General features: G+C 40.3%; 1 long non-coding RNA gene across 1 annotated transcript; it reads right to left on the bottom strand.

The window, feature by feature from the left end:
* On the bottom strand, positions 1-18,711 carry LOC120433280. The gene is made up of 4 exons (XR_005608456.1): positions 18,028-18,711; positions 12,569-12,614; positions 1,851-1,879; positions 1-243 (listed from the first exon to the last, which is right to left on the bottom strand). It is a non-coding gene; the product is annotated as an uncharacterized LOC120433280 (long non-coding RNA).
* Positions 18,712-22,431: the final 3,720 nt, after the last annotated feature.

Here is a 22,431-nt window from a genome sequence, read left to right as displayed (position 1 = left end):
GGGAGTTGTGCAACACACTCTTTATTTTTCCAATGAGAAGTTTTGCAAAATCTCACAGTCCACAAATTTATATAAAAAAAATCCAGGTTTTACAGTTTATTTAGTTTTCTTCTTTACAGCGTGTTGAGATCTGGACTTTGCCTGGAGAATTAACCCCTCCATTCTTTTCTCTTCCAGTCATTCTGTAGTAGAGTTGCTGCTGTTGGCTGGTGGTCAACTGAGTGACTGCAAGGTCTCAAAGTCCTGTGAATGTAAAAGAAGCCCAAATCATCACCCCTCCACCACCATGCTGGACAGTTGGTATGAGGTGTTTGTGCTGATATGCAATGCTTGGCTTTCACTGAACATGGCGCCGTGCATTATAGCCAAACATCTGTACTTTGGTCTTGTCTGTCCAAGGAAATTGTTCCAGAAGTCTTGTGGTTTGCTCAGATGCAGCTTTGTAAATGTACCCTGTGCTGTCATGGTCAATTTGTGAGAACAGGTTTTCTCCTGGAAACCTCCCCCAAACACTTCATTGGCTACTTATTCAGTCTCTTTCTAATTGTAGAGTCATGAATTTAAGTATTTAACATGCTAGCTGAGGCCTATAGAATCTAAGATGTGGCTCTTGGGTTTTGGTTCCAATTTTCTAGAATGACTTGCCATGACATATTGTTTGGAGACAGCTTTATAACCTTTCCTAGAATTAATGGCAACAACAACTGCTTCTCTAAAATAATTGCTGAGGTTCTCCTAAAACCCCTTCCTAATGTATGAAATGTGCGTAAAATGTCTGAAACTATCATGCATTATCATTATGGTGTGTGCTACCTGTGTTGTCATGACAACATGCTGTATACTTAAGGAGAGTTGACATTAATCCCTATGGTGGCGGAATAATGCTGTGTGCCATTCCAAAGCTTGGATAAATGGAGTTGTGTCACGAATCAGAGATAATGATAAATAACTCTGGGTCTCTCCCTATATGAAGTGCCTTAAAGAGACTGTTGTTGTAATATGTATCTGTGTAAATACAACAGAACTGAACTGAATGCGAGCACTCTTTAAACACGAGCATGGCTCACTGCTTTCTGACTGACCACACACCTACCGTATATTAATGAGATCAAATCATCAATAATCAGTGACCTCGTCTTGATTGATTTAAGGACTTGACTCTGCTTGTGGTCAATATTTCGCCATCATTTTCATGATGGCGCAGTTCCTGGATGCATGCAAATACAATGCAAAATGTTGAAGGATGTAGCAGCTGTGACTGCTGTTTACACATGGCAGAGACCTTATTTGTATTTGGTAATAAAAAATAGTAAATCTTGGTAACACTATGGCAATAGTTCCCTGTTGACTATTATACACAAACGCAGTAAAATAAAGAGTCAACATAACACAGTAATCATGGCTAAATTTTACTGCCGCCATATTCTTCGGGGGGAAGAATGCAATAAAGGCAGTAATGTAAGTGCAAGACAAATATCACTGACTTCTACATTACTTTCTTTTTTTTATTTTGCTCACTTTGGGAATGAGGATTGTAGGCAGCTTGTTTTGCCATATTGACACATCCAGTTCTGCTACTAGTGAAAATATGCCCCCTTTTTTAGTCTGCTTAAACTGGCTGCCCTGAAGTCATAGCATTGAGGCATTTGGCTGAGTGCAGTTATGTGCCTTGAGAATGTCTGTAGGGAAGATATGATGTGCGTCACATCCTCCAGTCTGCACAGATCACTAACAAGTCATATCTAGGCGTCCATCTATATAACAGCACTCTGCATTGCTGGCCCTTACTACATTTTTCACTCTTTTCTGACAGAAGGACAAGTATCAAAGCTTAAATGTCACAAACTTACCTTTTCTTGACCATCATTGGGATTTTTTTCTGAAAAAGAATAGGCACAATGGTTGTCTTGAGTTCTGTGCTATGCATTTGTACAAATTTCCAGCAACCTGCGTGCCTTGGCCTCGCCTACAACTTTGCCGTATTCCCCAAAACGTGACATAGTAGAATAATCTGCTCTGGGGCTTCCCATGATGCTTCATCAGTGGCGTGTCCCTTTATCAGTTGTTCAGTCACTATTTACACGCCACTCTGCATTTAATCATTTATTATTATTTCTGGTTCTTGTCTTTTGTCCTGTCTCCCCTCCCCCACTCCCACCCAGTTGCACAGATGGCTGCTGTTCCCTGAGTGTGGTTTTGCCAGAGGTTTCTTCCTGGGAGTTTATCCTTCCCACAGGTCACCAAATGCTTGCTTATCTGAAGTCCTCTGATATGGAATGGGGGGGGGGGGGTCTCTGTATTTTAAGGTAAAGACAAAGTGCCTAGAGGTGACAGTTAGCTGTTGATTTAGTGCTATGTAGAACATTTAAATCCAGTGAAGTTTACAGAGGCTTAGTTTTGAGAGTCATCTAAACACACCAGTTCATTACATTATAACTATAAATAAGGTTTAAGTAAGGTTGATCAGGGCAACTATTATTGTTTAATCCTGTTTTACCTCATCAGCAGTTGTCTGTATATGTATGTGAGGGAGGTTAACCGTGGTCCCGTGCTCACCTGCTGGTATACTCTACATTACTTTGTTTTTTTCCTGGTACACTGTGTGTGTCGCTCTCACAGTAAGAGAGTATAAAGAACTGCGTCTATGAATATTCACTTCATTAAACAGTATGCATTATAGCACTGCTTCATTAACACTCCCAGCCTTGCACTAATGTGCCAAACCTGTTCCCAACAACTTTTATTGTTTTATTGTCTTCGTAGGTGTTTTGTTACTATCATAAAATTAAAATGATAAGTGCTTTTACAAGTTGTTATAATGGTATAAATGTTAAAAATGGGTCATCAGCCATTGAGTAGGTGGTTTCTGTGTAACGTGGCAACATTTTACAGATAAGAGCCTCCAGGGGCCTAAGATGTACTTGTGTGCTAAATTTGATTGTTAAACTCCTAATGGTCCAGGAGAGGTTTGTGCATCATATTAAGGTACGCTGATGGATTTTAATGTGATTTTCAGGTATACCACACCTTGTTTAAACAGTACAAATCAGTTTAATGGAAATTTTGGCTTATGAGATTTTACTCTCAAAACAGAGTGACAGACCCAATGACAAGGTGAACGACACAAATCCATATGTTATCGACTTGTGGCTCTTTAGATTGAGGCCTGCAGACCAAGTAACTCATGAATTTCACTTTGTTCATTTTAAAAAGGTTTTTGCTTCTGTAATCGCTTCAATAACTGACTTCTCTTCAAGAAGTGATGGGTTTCCCAATATCACTAACACAGTCTTACCAGAAGAAAAAAAAACCTGCCCAAACAGCAACAGCAGCACTGGTTTTTCCCCATGGGAGTTAGGGAGTTAATGAGTTTTAGTAGTAAATTACATTGTCTCTGCACCAAATGCATTTCTGGTCTTCCTATAAATGCCTGGAGTAGGATAACATGAGTTTCTTTGTTCTTACTAAAGCAAAAAAAACCAAAAACATTTGCCGCAAAAACAAAGTCATCCTCAGAACCCTGTGGCAATGTTTCAGTAAATCCAGTGAAGTGTAAAGTGCGAGTACAAACCGGAGAACAATCATGGTTTAATCTGGGTTAAGGAGAAACTAGAACTTTCTCAACACCCTGCTTTCTACCTACTATTTGAAGGAGTGTTGAAGATTTCACACTGACCAGTTATCACTATCATCAGGCCGCTGATGTAAAATAAGTTGCTCGCTGTAAGAGCAGTGGCTGTAGTGTGAAAATGCTACCAGACCACTCACTTCAAGCTTCAAAACCTCATAAAATCTACTTCTCAAGCAAGTCTGGGTGCGACAAAACATAAAGTCTTGCAGATCGAGCCTTTACTCGGTTAGCTTCTCTGAAAAAATACCAAAACATTTGATACAGGCCTTGTTGGTTACTGGTTTTTATCCACAAAAACCTGTGTGCACATCTGAGCATTTATATGCCTGTTAAGCTGCAAGTGCACAGAAAAAAAATTGAATTTATCTCTGTTTTTTCACAAGTTTTTTCTCTAAACCAATTAGAAGAAACACAGTTGAAACTGAATTTCAAGGTGATCTGACCCACAAGAGGAAGGTGACACTAAGTGTGCAGTTAAAAATGGCTGCTCCATTTATTTCACATAAAAGACACAAATTAAGACACATGCCAGGTGGGGACGGCAAACAAAAGAAAACTTTAGTGAAACTTTAATAATAACACAAGATGCAAGTAGGAGAGGAAATTAAGGACAAACCATAACATTGACAAGAGTGTGTGTGGGTAGATGCTACTCAACACAAAGGAATAAATGAAACAAAAAGCAACATCTAACAGAAGTGTAGGAGAAATGCCCGACTGTTCCAATTAATTAAAATAAATCAATCCCAGGCCCAATGAATCTGACATTATTAGCCGTGCTCTGCTTTGTGCAGGAGCCCAGGGCTCTGGTCCTGTCAGAGCTGGCAGCAGGAGGAGGACACAAGAGGAGGAGACATGTGAGGAAAGCAAACGTCTACATTATGAAGCAGGATTTGAGCTTATCCAGGTAACTTCAGGGTTAGTCTTGGGTTTTCCTTATTACCCAGGCAGTTCGTTTGTAACTGGGGTATATCGCCACGGCAGCTTTTACTCGAGATTAGACATCAATAGGAATCAAATCACAACTACTGATCAATCAATTCTCCGGAAAATAGGACCATCATTCCCAGAAGATCTCTTGGATCTCGGTGCACAGACAGTAAGAGGGTCTAAAAAGGTTTTTAATGGAATCTCAAGTCTTTGTTTTACCCTGATGAGATACAGCTCTTCTCCAATGTTTTCCTACTGGCTGCAAATCATTTTACAATAATTTATATTTAAATTTGCAGACTAGGCCTATATTGGAATTCTGTTGTTATATTTATTTTTTGCCTGCTTTCATTGTGGCTCAATACTGTAGAGGTTTTCATGTTTGCTTGGCAAGAGAATGCTCGCTTGTTCAGTGCCCTTTGTGACACACCTCTACGAGGGATTTGTGTCACGAAGGACATCTGGTTTAAAAAGTCTGCCAAATCAAACATGTGGAGCTAATTGTTGTGCTAACACCTTATGACAAGGGAGCAGCCAAAAGCACCTTTTTTTATTTGCTTGCTTTCAGATTAAACACTGCTGACGCCAAGGCTGAAAGAATAAAAACTGTCTAAACATTAATTTAATAATTTTAATCCATGAGATTTTCCCATGTTTAATAGTAGAGTTGTAATACTGGTAAGTGGTTTTACTTACCCAGTCGCATCATTTTATACTGCAAATCTTTTTGGCCAAAATAATTGAGTGCACACACAATTCATACAGAGCGTTACACCCTTACTTTCATCATAAATTATGTTTAACTGCTTAATATAGTTTCATCTTATTTATAAAATCACACACTCTGCTGCAATCAAATGTGATAAGGGGTGGCACTGCCTGCATCTGACCAATCAGATGCAGGCAGTGCCACCCCTTATCACATTGATAATCCCCCTTCATGTGACTGCTAAATCTTCACTTATCTGTAAGGCAGATAGTGGTAAGTATCCTGGTTATGGTGATTTTCCTTGATAGCACAGGTCCCAGTACAAAGACCAAGCACTGATCAGATTCAGGGACCTGCACACACTAATCAGCCTTCGGAACATTTAGGTTGCACATGGGGGAAGGAGTGACCCAGAGCACTAGGGGTTGGCCTGCATATTGAAAGGAAAGTATCCATTCATACATCCATCTTCTTCGGCTTATCTAGTTCATGGTTGTGGGGTCAAAGGCACTAATCGGGGGGGGAAAGCAAGACAATCAAACTGGGGTGTGTAAGACAACCACAAAGAAGAAGAGGACTTCAGAAGAGTAAAATACATTGCAAGAAGATGTTGCTGAAACAAGTATATAATATAAATAGAATTAATTAAAATCAGTGGTCAAAGGAAACTAGTTGGAATGCAATATCTATGGAGCAAGTTCATTACTTTGGACACATTTATGAGCTTCTGATGAATGAATGCCAAGTGTTTGTCATCTTATGGATCCATTTCAGGTCTCTGTGGAGTGATATGTCTGTCTCTGTTGTGTTCACTAAACATCCTTAACTGCTTCTGCCTGCTGTTCAGTGCAGAGCAAATAGTGCACAGTAGGTTTTCAGATATTCTCTGACGACAGTGCTGCGAAACAAGTATCAACCACGTGAAACGGCATCAAAGTTTAAAGCTAAGCTACAAGAAACCTCATTAAATGACTGCACCAGTAAATTGATTTCATCAACTAATTATTGGTTCATGACCCAAGTGAAAGCTGTGGTGACAGTAAAGTATGCTGTAGCTGTCTAACTAATGGACGCTTCTTTTTCTGCATCTTTTTCAGAGCGTCACCTCATTGGCTTTTCCTCCTGTTTCATTAACCTGGGAGCTTAACAACACAGACTCATTTAGCCTGTAATTTCTCAAACGAATTCACTTCTAACTGAGAGGTATTGTCCTAATGAGACCTGGAAATGTGTGGCTTTAAACAGGAGATTAAGAGTTTCTAGCTTAAGTGTGCAGGAATAAAAGTAAATTGTCTGTAGGGTTATTAAATCAGACTTTCTAATCTAAGGTGTGTTTTTATCACTCAACTTTAAACTTAATGTGTCAGTAAACACACCACAGGCCACTGAGGACTGAAAATTAAACAGCAGCTATAAGTTACACATCTGATGCTAATGCAATTATGAGAGTGCATCGTAAGATGAGCCCTCTTGCAGCAATATGCAAGAGGGCTCATCTTGTGTTGTGAAGCTAAATATAATGGTTGAGCCTTTAATTTAACTCTGATGGTTTCTGCATTATGGATTAATGTGTCTTGTCTCATATTTTTGGTCACAGTAGCACAGTGTTATTCTGCCATGCAATAAATTCACATCCCTGGGCAAAGGTTGGCTGAATAGCAAAAGATCATGTTGTTTTCCAAAAGCTCTGTGGCATAACACAGATCATTATTACACATGTTTTCTATCTGTGCCTATACAGCAATCGTCTTTTTTAGATGTACAGGTACTTTTGTCTATTACTCCTATTTTTAACATACAATGGTTAATCAGTCAGTGGTGAAAACAGTCAATTATTAGCTATTTGTTGCAGCCTCAGGCAGAGAGTAAGTCTGTTTTTTGTACTTGTCATGATATTTCCAGCCAGTAAGGTAACATCAGACACTCATAGCGGCTTATCTAATTCCTGGGGAGGCTGGGACCCATCCTAGCTGTCATGAGAGTTAGGATATATCCTAATATCTATCCAGTCGATCGCAGGTCTAACAAAGACTCATTTACAATTAGATTTACACAGGTTAATGGAACAACATGTGTTTGGACTATGGGAGGAAGCCAGTGTACCTAGAAAGCAGCCACACAGACAAGCCAGCCCGTGGGTTCAAACCCAGGACCTTCTTTCTGTGGGGTGACACGCCTAACCACAGCACCATTGTGCTTACCCAGTGAAGCATATGTCACAACTGACTTTGATACTACAGTAATTTTAATAAGCCCAGTACTGAAATGTAACATTTTAAAACCAGCTTTATGATTTAAAAAAAATTATTGTAAGTTCTGTTCCGAAAAATGATCCCAAAGCAAGGTGCACTGTTTCTTTCTCAAAACCAGGACTTCATGCAAATGCTCGATATCCTTTCATGTGCACAGAGATAGTAGTTTCAAAGGCTGTATTGCCTTGTTGCAACCTGCCATTAATAAACCCTCCAAACGTTAAAGATCACGTGGTAGGAGTCAGGATGTAAATCGGTTAATGACTGCTTTTACTTTTTGGCTTTAGGCTTTACAGTGGTCAGAGACGTCAGCGTTAGAAGTGTCGAGACCAGTTTCAGCCTAATGTGATACTATTTTGGCTAAAAGACAATTAAAAACCTGAAGATATTGTGTTTTCTGTCACAAATGACAAATAACATCCTGCCATTTGCATTTTTTGGGTTTACCTGCTTGAAAGCTCTTTTTTTGTTTTGTCATCTCATCTCATCAGGGAAAGTAAATTAGTGAATCCTTTCAGCTGTGGCCATGTCACAATCTCACAGCCGTCAAGCACAAGGAAGTGAAATACAAAGTATACAAATTTGTCTAACCCCCTGAGGAGTTTGGGGAAGGTGAGGTGAAAGCTTGGGTAGACAGAAAAATTGTCTGCTTGGCAAGCAGCTCTGTCTAAAAGGCAACATCAGCCCCACACTTTGAAAATGAGCAAATAAAGGAGAAAATGAGTGAGAGGAGCTAAATGAGGCAGACTAAACGGTGGCAGAAATTCACCCTGAGACATAAGTAGCCAAACACAACCCATCGCCCCAGTGGGTGTGAGCAAACTTACACCCACGCACCAACACACTTGCTGTAACACAGGTTGAGGACACACCATCTCATTCTTTGTAAAACAATTTGTTCTTGTCTTTTTCTTTGTAAAGAAACAACGAATATGGCTTTTCTTGTCTTTAGAGGACCTTTTTTCTCCATTTCGTATTTAGTTCCACAGGCAGAAATCATTTGGGATTCAGTCTCATTGTTTCACAACAGTGGAGCCGTTTTTTGTTTTTCAGCTAAGTTCTTCTTATTATTCATTTCTCATCTGCCCTGCAGTGAATGTGATGTGAGGTCTGATGCTTAATTTCTCCCCATTGTGACAAAGAGAACAGGATGTGCAAGCTTTGTTCTGATAGAATAATTGAATCAATATCAAATGTGGCATCATTATCAATTTGAGAGTACTTGCAGAAAATGTAACATTAGCTACCATAGTGCTTTAAAAGTATAAGTACTATTTAAGCATTTGACTGCAATATGGAGTTTTTAGTTTTTTCTTTCTTTTTTTTTTACAACTTGAAGGAAGTGTTTTTAGCAACATGCAGATTAATGTATCACAGAAAAAACAGTCCAAACAAAATCCAAACCATAGAAGCAGCTCTGGATTTTTTAAATTTATTATATAACTCTTAATAAAAATCTGTTTTTGTAAATATCTAGTTAAAAACTGAGATTTAAGAAAAGAGCTGAGTTGAACAAAATGACAAGACAAGTGTCTTCATTTTCTTGGTGTTCATGTCTGTAATGTGACATGAGTGCGACATGCTAAGTTACCAAGATTGGTGGTTTAAGTAAATGTCTAGGTTGATCCACGCGCTACATAATAAAGTTTTACTGTCTTACTGCAAAGACTTACCTGTCCGGATGGCTTTGATATACGATGAAAAGCCCGGTGTACAGTTTGAGCTGCTCAATAAGGGATTCATTAGCATTGGCGCTTAATGAATGTGAGTATTTAATCGACCAGGTAATGGATCTAAAGCAGAAAGTAAATGAACCCATTGTTAAGCTACACTAAATGTAAATCAAAATATTCCTGAAAAAAAGAAAATAATGAATGCAAATAAGATAAACTCTAATGGAAGTTATGGAATAATATCCTCAGTCCAGTGTTTTTTTGTGCGTCTGTGACTCTAAAAGATCCCCGTGCATGGACAGGATGCTTTTAAAGGGAAGGTCAAGGGTGTATAAAGACTACAGTTTAGCCTCATATGCATTTTAACTCTGATGTAGCCCTCAACGTTTATGAGTGTTCAGCATGCTGCCAGTTTGTGCCACAGTACAAGGTCACTTATTGAGTTTCTATCAGATTCCTGTCTTGCTCTAATCAGGCTACAACTGCCTTTGTGGTTTACTTGCAACTGAAAGGATCAAGGCTGTAATATTTTTGAACAAATGGAAAACTGCTTCAGTTTCTGGTCACAGTGGAAAGACATCAGAAAAGTGACATTTAAATCTGATTAATTTTGGTTAAACACTAATATCCAGTGTAAAGAAGAGTCTGAATTTCCAGATTTATACAGCCACAGATAAATCTCTCTGTCTTTCCAAATGCATGTGCAGGTTAGTATTGTCTGGTCAATTTGACTGTGGACCACCTTCCACACAAATCCCGCTGGAACAATGCAGCGCAGTAGGATTCTGCTTCTTGTTACCCATCACCATGTCAGGTTAGTTGGCCGGCAGCTGTTTGTCTGTCTGGGACATGAAATCTGACAGGATCTTAGCTGTTTCTTCTCAACTTCTCCTCTCCATATGTGTGACAAGTGCTTCTATTCACTGTCCCAGGCAGTTTAACACTGTACACCATCCCAGCTTGCAACTTACATCCTGCTGCTCTGCACTGGACTACATCAGGAGCACCTCTGCAAATCCTGCCACTTAGTCCTGTCAGCTGTGCCTCGATGGATCTGGTGCCTATAGCTCTTGTCAGCTCATGTGCTGCCATGATCACAGCCTCTGAGACTTTTCAATCCATTGGTAGAATTTCTTGATTTGAGCCACTTCTTCTATCTCTTATGGAGGGGTATGCTCTTCCACAATATTTCCTACTTGTCTTACTCATCGCATTTTGTCAGCTGCCTGAGGCAGTGCTGTAACAGATCCTCTGGAAGCATCTTTCCCAAGTATTTGTGGAAGCTCCTTGTTTCATCCTGGATTGTGACTGTAACACTCTATAATCCTCACCCTCCCTCTTCCCATTGCTCGCAGAACCTCAGGACTGAACTTTGGAACCCTCCATTCATTGTGCATTTATTTATCCCTTGGATGGCATGAAGTAGAGAAGTGCATGGCATTTGCAAAAGAGGCTAACCAAAATCTAGCTACATTTTAGATACATGGCTAAACTAAATATGATAAGCACAAGTGTGTAAGCATGAGCTCGGTGTATGGGGAAAAGGAAAGTTTACATTCTGCTTGATCAGGAGGTGTTTGATGGATTTTGCTGTAGGGATAATGAGCACTGCTGACTTAGTTCTATTAGATTCTTGCTGTTTTGCCATTTAATTGCGAGTATGGACTGAGTGCATTGCATGATTGTTAGTCTGTTATGCAATGCACTTGGTGAAGAAGCAATTAGAACTGGCCACTTTTGCTGACTCATGTCAGTCTGAGAAGCTTCACTTGGGTGCCACTGATCAAAGCTATTGGAAAACCTCAGCTTTGCATTTAATAATTGTGAAAATTCAATTCAATTCAATTCAATTTTATTTATATAGCGCCAAATCACAACAAAAGTCGCCTCAAGGCGCGAAAATATGGTTATATGGATATATGGACGTTGAGTTGATATAACTGACCCTCGGTGTTCGACTTTTGGTCAAACTCCAGGACGACAGAGTTGGTTTTTGTGTAGCCATTTCCCTCATTGCCAGGTTTCAAAATGGTGCTTTTCATCTGCCCTCATGACTCATCGAGTGGTTAGCCAATTTTGGATCGACTCAGATCGTTTGTATCTCCAGCTGAGTCGATATTAGTGGAAAAGGGTTATTGTAGATGCCCCAGTTCATTTCAGATTTGCCTCATTTTGCTCTGCAACAACATTTGACTGCAGGACTTGAGTTCCTGCCATGTGGAATTCATGTTTTTCATTGTACTGGTCACCACAGCTCACAGCAAGAAGTCCAGGACATTTCTTTGCCCCAGTTCTCGCTGTGCCTCTGACAGTTTCACCCACAGCCCACAGACATTATATGTTAGGTTAATTGATTATTCTTAATAAGTGTGAATGAGTGTAAATGGTTGTCTGTCTTTGATGGATTGGTGATGTGGCTCAGGCGTACCCTGTCTCACACCCAGTGACAGCTGGGATAAGCTCCTGAACAGTACGATAAATGGAAGGCTGGATAGATGGATGGTATTCCTTATGGTAATGAAATTACAAAAAAGGGGAAAGAAGAGCAGAACAGGTTAGTGATACACCACGATTATGCAGCGTTGGCCTTGGTAATGATCACATCTCTTGAAAAACATCTGGCTTTCATAAGGCTGAAACACATGATTTACATATTTGTCCAGTTAAGAGAGCTCAGTGAATCCAGAAGAAGACTCCAGATTGGTAACAGGCAAAAACAATAATGTCAATCGGAGACTTGGGGAGTGCTCCACCCAGTAAAATCTCTGCTTTGATCCCTCAGAAAAAGAACACACATTCTGACACATTCACATATTTTAAATTATTTGTTTCCCAACAAGATTTTTTATTTGCTGTGGTTGTGTTGCAGCAAAGACACTCAGACCGAGGCCACACAAATAAAGTCAAGTGAAAGGCATTTTTCCAAAACTCAAAGAGGTCACAGGAAGGCTTCATTCTCTCAGACAAATCCCTGAGAGTGGGTGGATAATAAAGGCAGTAATGTTTTTAGAGACATCCGATGTTCTATTCACAGTTATTAGTCTTTGGAATCTGCTCTCCAGTTTTAATAATGTCCTCCTGTTGTTTTTTCAGCCATCCTCAATCCCACATATCACATTATCACTGAATTTACTGTCATTTATTGTGTCTTCACTGGAACAAGGTCACTGTCTGGGGTCACAAAAACATCAGCTGGAGCCAGTTTGGCAGGCTTTTGAAATGAGAGCTTTGCATGCGTCTTGTGCATTTTGGGGACAAAAATCTGACAAATTATCATCAGAGTCCCAACTTATTTATTTCATAATGGCTGTTTTACACCAGAGCCTAATACAATATCCTGAAACTAAGTTAGGAATAGAAATGAGCTACTTACAGATTTCCTCTGGAAAGTCATTTCCATTGAACTCACTGAGCCATTGCTGAGAATTAGAGAAGCAGAGAAAAGACATTAACAGTCTCTCGTTATGGTAATGTTTTAATTTAAAGTGAAAAACTGTTGCTGAGGTGCAGTAAGCTCCATCTGTCTATGAGTTAATCAGTTCATTAAGAACCTGGCTTCTAATATTTATATAGTGCACTAAACCTTCTGCATTAGTCTAGTGCATGTATCTCTACACAGACAGAAAATTCTTCAATTTCAGGTTGAAAGAGGCAACACTGGTTTACTGGTCAGCACCGTGGTGCACTGGGTGTGAATGTAAGCATAAATGTTTGTCTGTCTCTTTGTGTTCTTCCAATGATGGCCTGGTGACCCATCTATCACAGCTTATCCCAGCTATAGGCTTCAGCCTCCAGAGACCCTGAACTGGACAAGCGGACATGTAGATGTGTGGCAAGTCTGTATAATTCCTCCTCAGCACCACCATGATTGGAACGAGGTTTGAAAAAAGAGATGCAATGACATAATGACACTGGTCGAAACAAGAAGCAGGCTGATAGAAAACAATTACCAAGCTTTGGTGATGAAGTGTTTTAATATTATCACTGCTGTGAGATTGTCACTTAGTGCGCTGAACTATTAATGTGCTCGACTAGCGCGCTCTTGTAACGTGTCTCTTCTGTTCTGATCAAGATTATTATAGTCAACTAAAACTAAAGTAAAAATACATCTTAGTTAACTGAAAATAAAAATAAAAACTAGACTTTTGAAAATATTTTTGGAATAAAATAAATTATGCAGGAAATGTTTTTCATTTTAGTTAAGTGCTGTGTTTTTATTGCAATATCAATTCTTAAATGTTTCCCCTGACAAATACTCTCCATATTATAATAGTTAATAAAAGTACAGCTAACACAAAAACTAATGCACACTAAATCCAAGCTAAATATTTATGAATAATATAAACTAAAGTCACTCATTAAAATCCCCACTGTGATCTCGCCGACCCCGCACTGAAATAAAAACAGAATCTCAAAATGAAATGCAAATACGCCTCATTTGAAAATACAAAATGCTAATATCTCAGGTCCTGATACAGTCTGGAACATTTTGCACTGGAGCTGCAGCAAATGGGTCACTTCACCAGGATTCATTTAAGCAAACACTGTCCTGCCTGGAGCAGCAGTGGATTTACTTAGGTACACATGTCCCCACCTGAGTTTCCTCAAACACCATCATCACACCATCTGTGACTGTTAGATGAAGCTCACCTCTATGCCGCATGCATTAGCACTGCTGGTGCAGAGACTAGGTCAAATGAAGCCACAGTTCTAGAGTGAAGGGAATCCCAACCTGAACACATTACATGTACCTTAGCAGCGACTTCCTGTGAGGAGGAGACACCGCTATCATGCAACAGTAAAGTACTGCATTGTGTTGTCAGTGTTATTTCATGTAGTGATTAGAAGTGCTAATCAGCATATTCATCTGTATGTAAGATGCTTTTTCAACAGCTAGGCTAGACTGCAAAGTGTCATGGATGGTTTGAGTAACTTAATGACTTTTGAAATGAATCAATCGAGACAGAACCTCGTTGGCTCAGCAGCCCAGACTCATAAGCCATGTTCTGGTCAGTGTGCACATTAGATTTTACACGGCAAACTGTAAATGCAAAGCTAAAACAATGAGCAAGTAAAGAAAAAAACGGATTGCAATTAATAACTCATAATTTCATGGGTTGAAACAGATAATAAAAGGCCTGTACTTGATTTCACAACAACAAGAACAGATTTGCACAAAGTTCAGTTTTTGGGTCAAGCGTCTCAAATGTTTTCATGTGGACGGCAGATGTTTACTTAGTTTTTAAACTTCTGTCTTCCTTCAACAAAACAAACATCCTGAGAAGCACACAGTCAGAAACTGAATGCTGTTTCACAAATCCAAACAACATCTGTGAGCGTCTCCCTAAACACAACATGGCACAAGAGAAAATGCAATGTAGACATGTTTATTTAAAATGTTTTCACCTATTCATTTATTTTTTATATTAAAATGATACATAAAAAACAGCTGCTTAAGTGGAACAGCTGTTGTGTGCTGTTGCTGCAGGGCAACACAAAGCCAGCCAGCTTCAAAAGAGTGAGACACTGAATTTCTGTCAAGCTTGACCAGTTTCACCAGGCTGTTCTGGTGTTGTGTCATACTGTTGCATTCGATTTACCTGCTGGATAAATAATTCACTCATCTCTTATTTAATGGCTCTTCATCATGAATTCAGATTCAGTGGGGGGTTTTTTTGCCATACAGATGTTTGTAAGGTGGTAAAACAGGATGGGGAAAAAAACAACAGATGTGCACTGACAATCTGATCAAAACTTCATCTTCTACTGAAGAGTGATGTTCGTCTATAGCTTTAGCTCAGCAGTAAATACACACAGGACACAATGTCATTTATAGATGCAAAATCAAGTAGATGAAGAGAAATACAATGAAACATCATTCCCTCTCCAATAAACACGGGCCTTCTGCTCAACTGTCTGATTTGCATAAAATCTTCATAAAGAAAATACTGTGAAAAATTGCTGATTAATGAGCCCATTTTTATAATGAAACAATATTCACATATTTAAGTTATTTTTTGAGTTATAAACTTAATTAAAATGTTATTATCTTCATTTTTTTTGACTAAGAATTTCTACATGCGTTATTCTGCAGTATTGTGAAATTCAACTATGTGGCATCCAGAACTTTCACTAGTTGCGACACGGTACTGAGTCTGCGACCCAGTATTTAATATTCTTTCTTAACCGTTTCTTCTTTTATTTGTGCTTAGTGATCTTAATTCTTCCTTCCTTTGGATGTTTCTTAGTCTTTGTTTAGTCTCTGTTCCCATGTTTTCTCTGTGCCTGTCCTGGTCCCACATCTCATGTCTTGTTAGTCGTGTCGCTATGTTCCCACTGTTCCAGAGTCAGTCATATCTCAGTGTTAAGCTGGTTTCTTTGAGTCTGTCTTTGTCTATGTGTCGTGCTTCCTGTTTTACTTTGATAGTCCTTGTCCTATGTCAGTGTGTCCTGTTTTCCTTCTTTTGTCTCCTTATGTCAGATTTTCCTCAGCTGTGCTTCCCTCCTGTTTTCCATTCCCTCGTTAACCCAATGGTGTATTTAAGCCCAGCTTCCAGCTTCCACTCATTCTTTCGTTGTCTGTGAGTCCTGCATTTGGGTCCTACATCCTGTCTGCCACACAGCCAAACCTTGATAAGTTCTTTTGCAGTCTTTTGATTGAGTGCTGGACTTTTTTCATAATTTAAGTAGCTAACATTCAGAGATTACTGAATTACCGATGCTGATTCATTTATGAATCAGTGAGTTCAATGGCAACAATGCATTAACGCGTTAGTGTGGTTAGCTTGTTAATGCATTAGCGCAATTAGCTTGTTAACGCATTAGCGCCATGCAGCCCCTTGCACGGGGTGATCAGTGTTAACTCGCTAACAAAGATTTGCCCCGTTAATGCGGTTATGGCGTTAACGTCATTTTAACAGCACTCATTTTTATGCAAATCAGAAACTGTTGAGCAGAAAATGTTCTAAAAATGTGCTGATTTGGCAGTAATGTCCTATAATATTTATAAAATTTATGTTTTATTTTCGGTCTTTTTGTGAAGCACTTTGGTATACCGTTGGTTTTTAAATGTGCTCTCTAAATAAAGTTGTATTGTATTGTAATGACCCAGAATCTTCTGAAATGCTCATCGTCACTGTTATGTTCTCTCTTATAACTTAACTTGTAAGGTAACAACACCTTTTTGTGGAAAGTAACTTACTTTATTAAACATTTTGTGGAAGGGCACAGGAATATCAATGCGCATATACACCACACTTGGTGTTCTCTTGCTTATAACAGAAAGTAGTCCCACTAAACAATATATTGCTTTGACTAAGTACATAACAGTCACTATCTGTGTTCAGTTATACAAAGGAAGTTGCATGTTGGTGACGGTGGCTCGTTTTTTGGAACTTTGTTTTCAGCAAAACTGCTCACACTCTTCCACAGGGGCTCCTCTGTCCTGAAGGAGTAATAGCTATCATAGATGCACATAAACATTCAGTTTCGGTCTATGTAAACTTGTAAACACAACACGTGTCTTGGCTTCATGTCCACAAAACTGTCACATCTGTCCTTTTGTTTTTTCACTTGCACAAAATGATGCCGACGAGTTTTCCCTTTGCGATTTCCGAACTATGCCCTCAAACATCAGCAGTGCATTTTTATTCCTTTCAAGTACAAGATGTAAGAATCTAATCTCAAGCCACAAACTTATCGCTCGGTCTGGCAGTCTGCATCAAAGTCCCAAGTCCATCCTATTACCCCTGCCAAGAGTGTCTAGTGGCTCCCAAGAGCACTTATTCCTGAAACTGTCTTGGCTGTTATTAAAGCAAACGTAGCAGAGTATGCTGACTCGTTTTATGGGAGGATTGTGTCATTGAATTTTAAATGTGAGTTTGAGAGGAGCTTTTATTGCAGGTCACAGTTCAAAAACTCTAAAATCTCAAATAACGTATCCAGTTGAATTCTTGCAGGTCAGTTCTTTTTATCCTACGGGCTGAAGTACAGTAGAAGCACACTGACATTTGAAGGCTAAACTGAGGCGAGGTGACGACTCACTTCATATTTGTTAGCCTTTTCAGTCAATTCCCATTAAAAATTGTGTTCTCCATATGTCAGAGCAGATAGCTTGTTACATATGTTACACAGCAAGCCTGTTTGAGAACTTGGAGAATAACGAACATGTTTTTCTGACAAAAAGGATGAAATATTTCTATTGAGCATTGACACGATTATTGATCTAAAGCAGTTACCTCACAAGGTCGGTGCATTCTTAGTGATTGTTAGTGATCTGTTGTTACTACAGAGCTCTTTCTCACTAGTTCTCTGTGATTATTCATTTCTTGATCAGTAGAACCAACCAGTAATACAGACACTAAAACGGCCGTGCACAAGTGAAATGAGCAAAAACTGATTACAAGACAGTAAATTATGACAAGAAATGTCATTTGAGTATTTAGAACAAAATAAAACACATACTTTAAGACTAAAAGCGCAATGGTTTAAAGACAAACGTGGGCAGTTTGTTAATTAAAACAAAAGCTGTCAACATGTTTATTACAATAAGACAAGCCAGGCAAGATATATGAAAATGAATGAAAGGTGGCAGGTCAAAGATTTACATCCATAACCGTTTGTTAAAGATGCAACTTTTAGATAAAATATTAATAGTTCTAAGAGCAGAAAGTCAAGTATAATGTGTAAAACTGCATTGATTTTAGCCTCTAACCAAGTCAATCAATGCAAGCAGTTTACTGTAGCCTTTCTAAATTCACAGGAGATCATTTTTATTTATTGTAAGGTTCTTTATGCATTTAGATTAATGAACATGAAATCACCTACACCCACCTGACACTTTATTTGCTAAACCTTGATTGTGCTGTGTTATCCTTGCAGAAATGGAGACTCATCAGAACAGCCAACATTTTTCCAGTCTTCTCTTGTCCAGTTTTGGTGAGCCCGTGGGAATTGCAGCCTCAGTTTCCTGTTGTAAAGAGTAAATATTTAAACAAGACATTCTTCAGGCGAAATAAAGACACTCAAGGCAGTTTAGATGGTAACAACGTGCGCACGCTGGGTGAGCGCTGCTGTCTCAGGCTCACAACCAGCATTTGTGGCAGTTCTTTATTTATAGCGTTTCAGAGTATGTGTGTGTGTGTGTGTGAAGTTTATGATCTCAGAGTGTGTGTGTGTGTGTGATTCTGAAGAATGGGCCCCTCTTTGTATTTGGGAGTGTATAGATAAGAACGTCCTGCTCTCCCCTTCCTGGGAGTGAAACGGCTCATAGAGAGCCAGGTGCAGAGGAAATATACTGGGTGAATCATATCTGAGAACACTATGCTTTTGTCTTTCATTTAAGCTTCACTTCAGCGAAACAGTAAAATCATAAAATACGATTAAATGGAAAGAATAAATGGGTAAACAACTATTAACACTAAAATTAAAGATAAACTTTCAATAACATATGAATAGAAGTGGGAATAATACTTGAAACATTTGAAAATCTCTTAACATATCCCTCCTGTTGTTAATTTGTTTTACATTTTTTTAACTTTTATCAGCATACAGTCTCTTGGCAGTGCATTTTAACTGTTGCTTCATTATTAACAGGAGTGTCTTTTTCCTTTTAGTTACAGGTTGTTTCTTCATCTTCGTCGTCGGTGTTTGAGTCAGTGTCGGCGTGCTCCAGCAGTGTCATAATTTCTTTTTGGCCGACAGGGTCCGGTGTAATAGCTGTGGCTATCAGTCTGTTGATCATGGATCTTATGCAGGAATACAACAACAACCACATAGGGTCAATATGGCTGCAAAAACCGCTATTGACACTAGGATTGATGACACTAGGCTGCGGTACTTTCCAAACATGTCCATCCAGCTGTCCCACATGGAAGTGTCCACTCCAGAATGTTCTTTCATTTTCTCGTTCAGGGTCTTCAGGCCCTCCAAGGCCCTTGTCAGGCTGCCATCTGCGGCCGTGTTGTTGGGGATATATGTGCAACATTGTTCTCCAAACATGGAACACACACCGTTATTCTCACTTAGCAGCATATCCAAAGCTATCCTGTTCTGGAATGACATCAGTGACGTGGCCCTCAGTTGTTCAGCTACTGCATATAGGCCAGCCTGGGTTAGATTTCCAAGGCGTTGAACATTGTAGTGGATGTAGTTTATTCTGTCCACATTCTTGTTAATTGTGCACCACCAGCATAGTGATGACTCGAAACCTGCGGCCACTTGGTCTACCAACTTGTATTCGTCAGGCACTCCTCTTGGAACACCTATGGCGTCAATATAAGTCGGGTCCGGGCCCGGTTCCTCTGGTGCGGCTCTTTTTGTACGTGTCGTCTGCCAGTAGCCTTGTGAGGTTATAGTTATGTCAGTCACTGAAAGTTTAACAACTTGTATTGGTAAAAGCAAGGACACCAATCCGCATACTCCCGTCCAGTCACTGGGCATGCGATCGTAGATCTGTGGGTCTCCACACCACCACCATACATCTGCTCTGCTTATGGGCTTAAAAGTCTCATTTACCTTTGTTATGGTCAGGCAGTTTGATGAATTCAGTCGTCCAATTCGCTCTCCTGAGCCAGTCATGTTAATGCAGGTGTGGTTTGCTGACGTCACCTTATTGTTGAAAATAGGTTTCTTCTTTTCCTGTCCAGTGATTGGGAAGGTTCGGTCCCATTTTGTGCAGTTAGGTTCAGGTATGTTAGTCCAGTTCATTACTGCAATTAAACAATGGTCTTCTACTGGCGCTGGTACTATCCTCAGCGTTGGGCGGGGTCCCAGGCAGACCACACAGTCATCATTTGCATCCTGGGCTGCCTGTTCTGCCAACAGAAGCCAGTTGTTTGAATGTCCAGAAATGCCTGTGGTTATTTTGAACCAGTCGTCTGCTTCCAATTCGGGCCCCACAATCGCCACCTTCGTCTTATATGTGTGGGGTCCCACTGTTAACGCAGGGATATCCTTGGTTTCTTTTGTTAAGGTATTGGTTCCGGTATTTGTGATGTTGCTGCACATTTACACAGGGCCAGTTTTCTGGGTAGCATTATCACCTCCAACAGGCGTTTTAAAAGGATCCCATGTTGTACTGGCGCTCCAGTAGATGTTATCATGCCTCTATTTTGCCATATTTTTGCAAAATGGTGAACTGCTGAGAAAACATATTGACTGTCTGTGTGGATGTTGATGTCTTTGTCTCTATGTAGTTCACATGCTCGTATGACTGCTGTTAACTCTGCACTTTGCGCTGAGTGAGAGGAAGTTAGAGGCTTGGCCTCTATAATCTTATCAATAGTGGTGACAGCATAGCCAACACAGTTTCGCCCTGTTTGATCTTTTGTTGCTGAGCCATCCACGAAGATGTTAGTAAAGCTCGGTTGTGGCAGACTGTGAATATCTGCTCTTGGTTTCGTTTCCTCATCTAGTTTGTGCAAGCAGCTGTGTGTGTCACCGTCTGCTTCCGTTGGGAGCAGGGTGGCTGGATTCAGCTGACCACACTTTTCAATTGTGATGTGTGACTGTGAGAGCAGAATGCCTACATAAGACAGTTGTCTGGCATGTGTTAGATATGATAGATTAGCTTGCATTCGCGGCTGGTGTCTGTGTGGAGGAAATTCAATTTTTGTGTCAGTAACTGCGTGGTTGTATGCCCTGACGCGGAAGTGGTGAGGCGGGCATCTTTTGAGAAATACGTGCGTGGTGGCTTTTCACGCAGGACAGTTATACATGCTCCGGTGTCACACAACATGAGATATGGTTTCCCATTTATGTGGATAGTGACTTCTGGTTTATGTTCAGAGCCCAAAAGCAGCTGGTGAATATTGAAAATTTCACTGTCACTGTCACGGTTTTGATTTTTTGGGACTGAGCCTAGTCACATGTCGTCATTTTCTCTATCACTTTCTCTGCCACGACGGTCGCGTCTGTCATCTCTGTCTGGTCTGTCCCTGTAATTTCTTCTATCCTGTCTGTCCCTTCGGTCTTCTCTCTTTTTGTTTCTGCACTCCTTTGCAAAGTGTCCGTCTTTATCACAGTTGTAGCATCTATTGTGCCTTTCACGATCATTCTTTTTGTCACCTGCTTTGTAGTTTTGCCTTCCTTTGTTCCTTTGTTGTAGATTCTTTCCTGCATATGCAACTATGCCTTCTTCTGTAGTTACTACAAAAACGCCGGTTTGTGCAGTCTTATTTTTCTGTACTTTTACTGCATGTTCTGCATATTGAAGTGCATCGGCTAGGCTCCCGGTGTTTTGAGTGACCCAGTGTTTATCTACATGGGCGCGGACTTTTGGGAGAAGGCCCTTTAAGAAAGCATTTTTGAGTTGCTGTTCATATGGGGTGTTGACGCCCTCATTGTACTCTAATCCTGAGTTTTGTCGGAAGATTGGGCGTAATCTGTCTAAAAAGTCAGACGCAGATTCATTGTCTTTTTGTTTAACTTCCCCTATCTTTCCATAATCAGGCCTGGGGGCCAGTGTCACTCTTACTCTCTCGTACAGGTCATGTAATGTCTGGTCGAGATTTTGGTCCCCAGCGAGGAGTATATGGCCGTCTTGGTCTTGACCTGTGTAATTTCCGCGCACTCGAGCTAGTTTTAGGCCTAAAAGATCCTGTAAAACTTGTAACATTTCGCTGCCGTTTAAGTGCCAGTTAGTGCGGATTAATTCTATAGCGTCTCGCCACTGCTGATGTCCCTCATTTAAGGGTGGCACGTCTTTTAACACATTTTTTCTATCCTCCTGAGACCATGGACGGTAAGTGAATATCAGTGGGTTCATATCTACAGGGACTTGTCCGCCCTCTCCTGCTGGGGCTCCAGTGGGTCGCCCGTAATTTGGGTTTGGCAGCTGGATTAACGGAAATTGCCCTATTGGGCCTGGGGGCCAAGACGGGGGTTCAGGTCGGCCCCACATGTCCCTCCCAGTCGGATCTCTCCCTAAATCTTCTTGCTGTTTATGTGACGGGCCTTGAGCCATAAGGTTTAATTGCTGTCTAGCTGAGGCATAAGGGTCCTGTGGTTTCAGGAAGGAATTGTTTAGGTGGTTCGGAGGGTGCTGCTCTGTGTCTGAGGGGCTTGGAGCAGAGGGGGGGGTTTGATAGGGAGGTGGGTTTGTAACTTGAGTTGGCTGTTTTTCACTTTGTTTGCTTTGCTTTTTATTTCTCTTTTCTTCACGCTGTTTACTTTCCTCCTGCCATGGCACGAAGAATCCTACGTATTCAGACAGGCGCAGGCCTTTCTTTTTACCGC

Source organism: Oreochromis aureus, linkage group 15, assembly GCF_013358895.1.
Source record: "Oreochromis aureus strain Israel breed Guangdong linkage group 15, ZZ_aureus, whole genome shotgun sequence".
NCBI classification, from domain to species: Eukaryota; Metazoa; Chordata; class Actinopteri; order Cichliformes; family Cichlidae; genus Oreochromis; species Oreochromis aureus.
The sequence above is the reverse complement of the archived record's forward strand: the minus strand, read 5'-3'. Positions and strand labels throughout refer to the sequence as shown.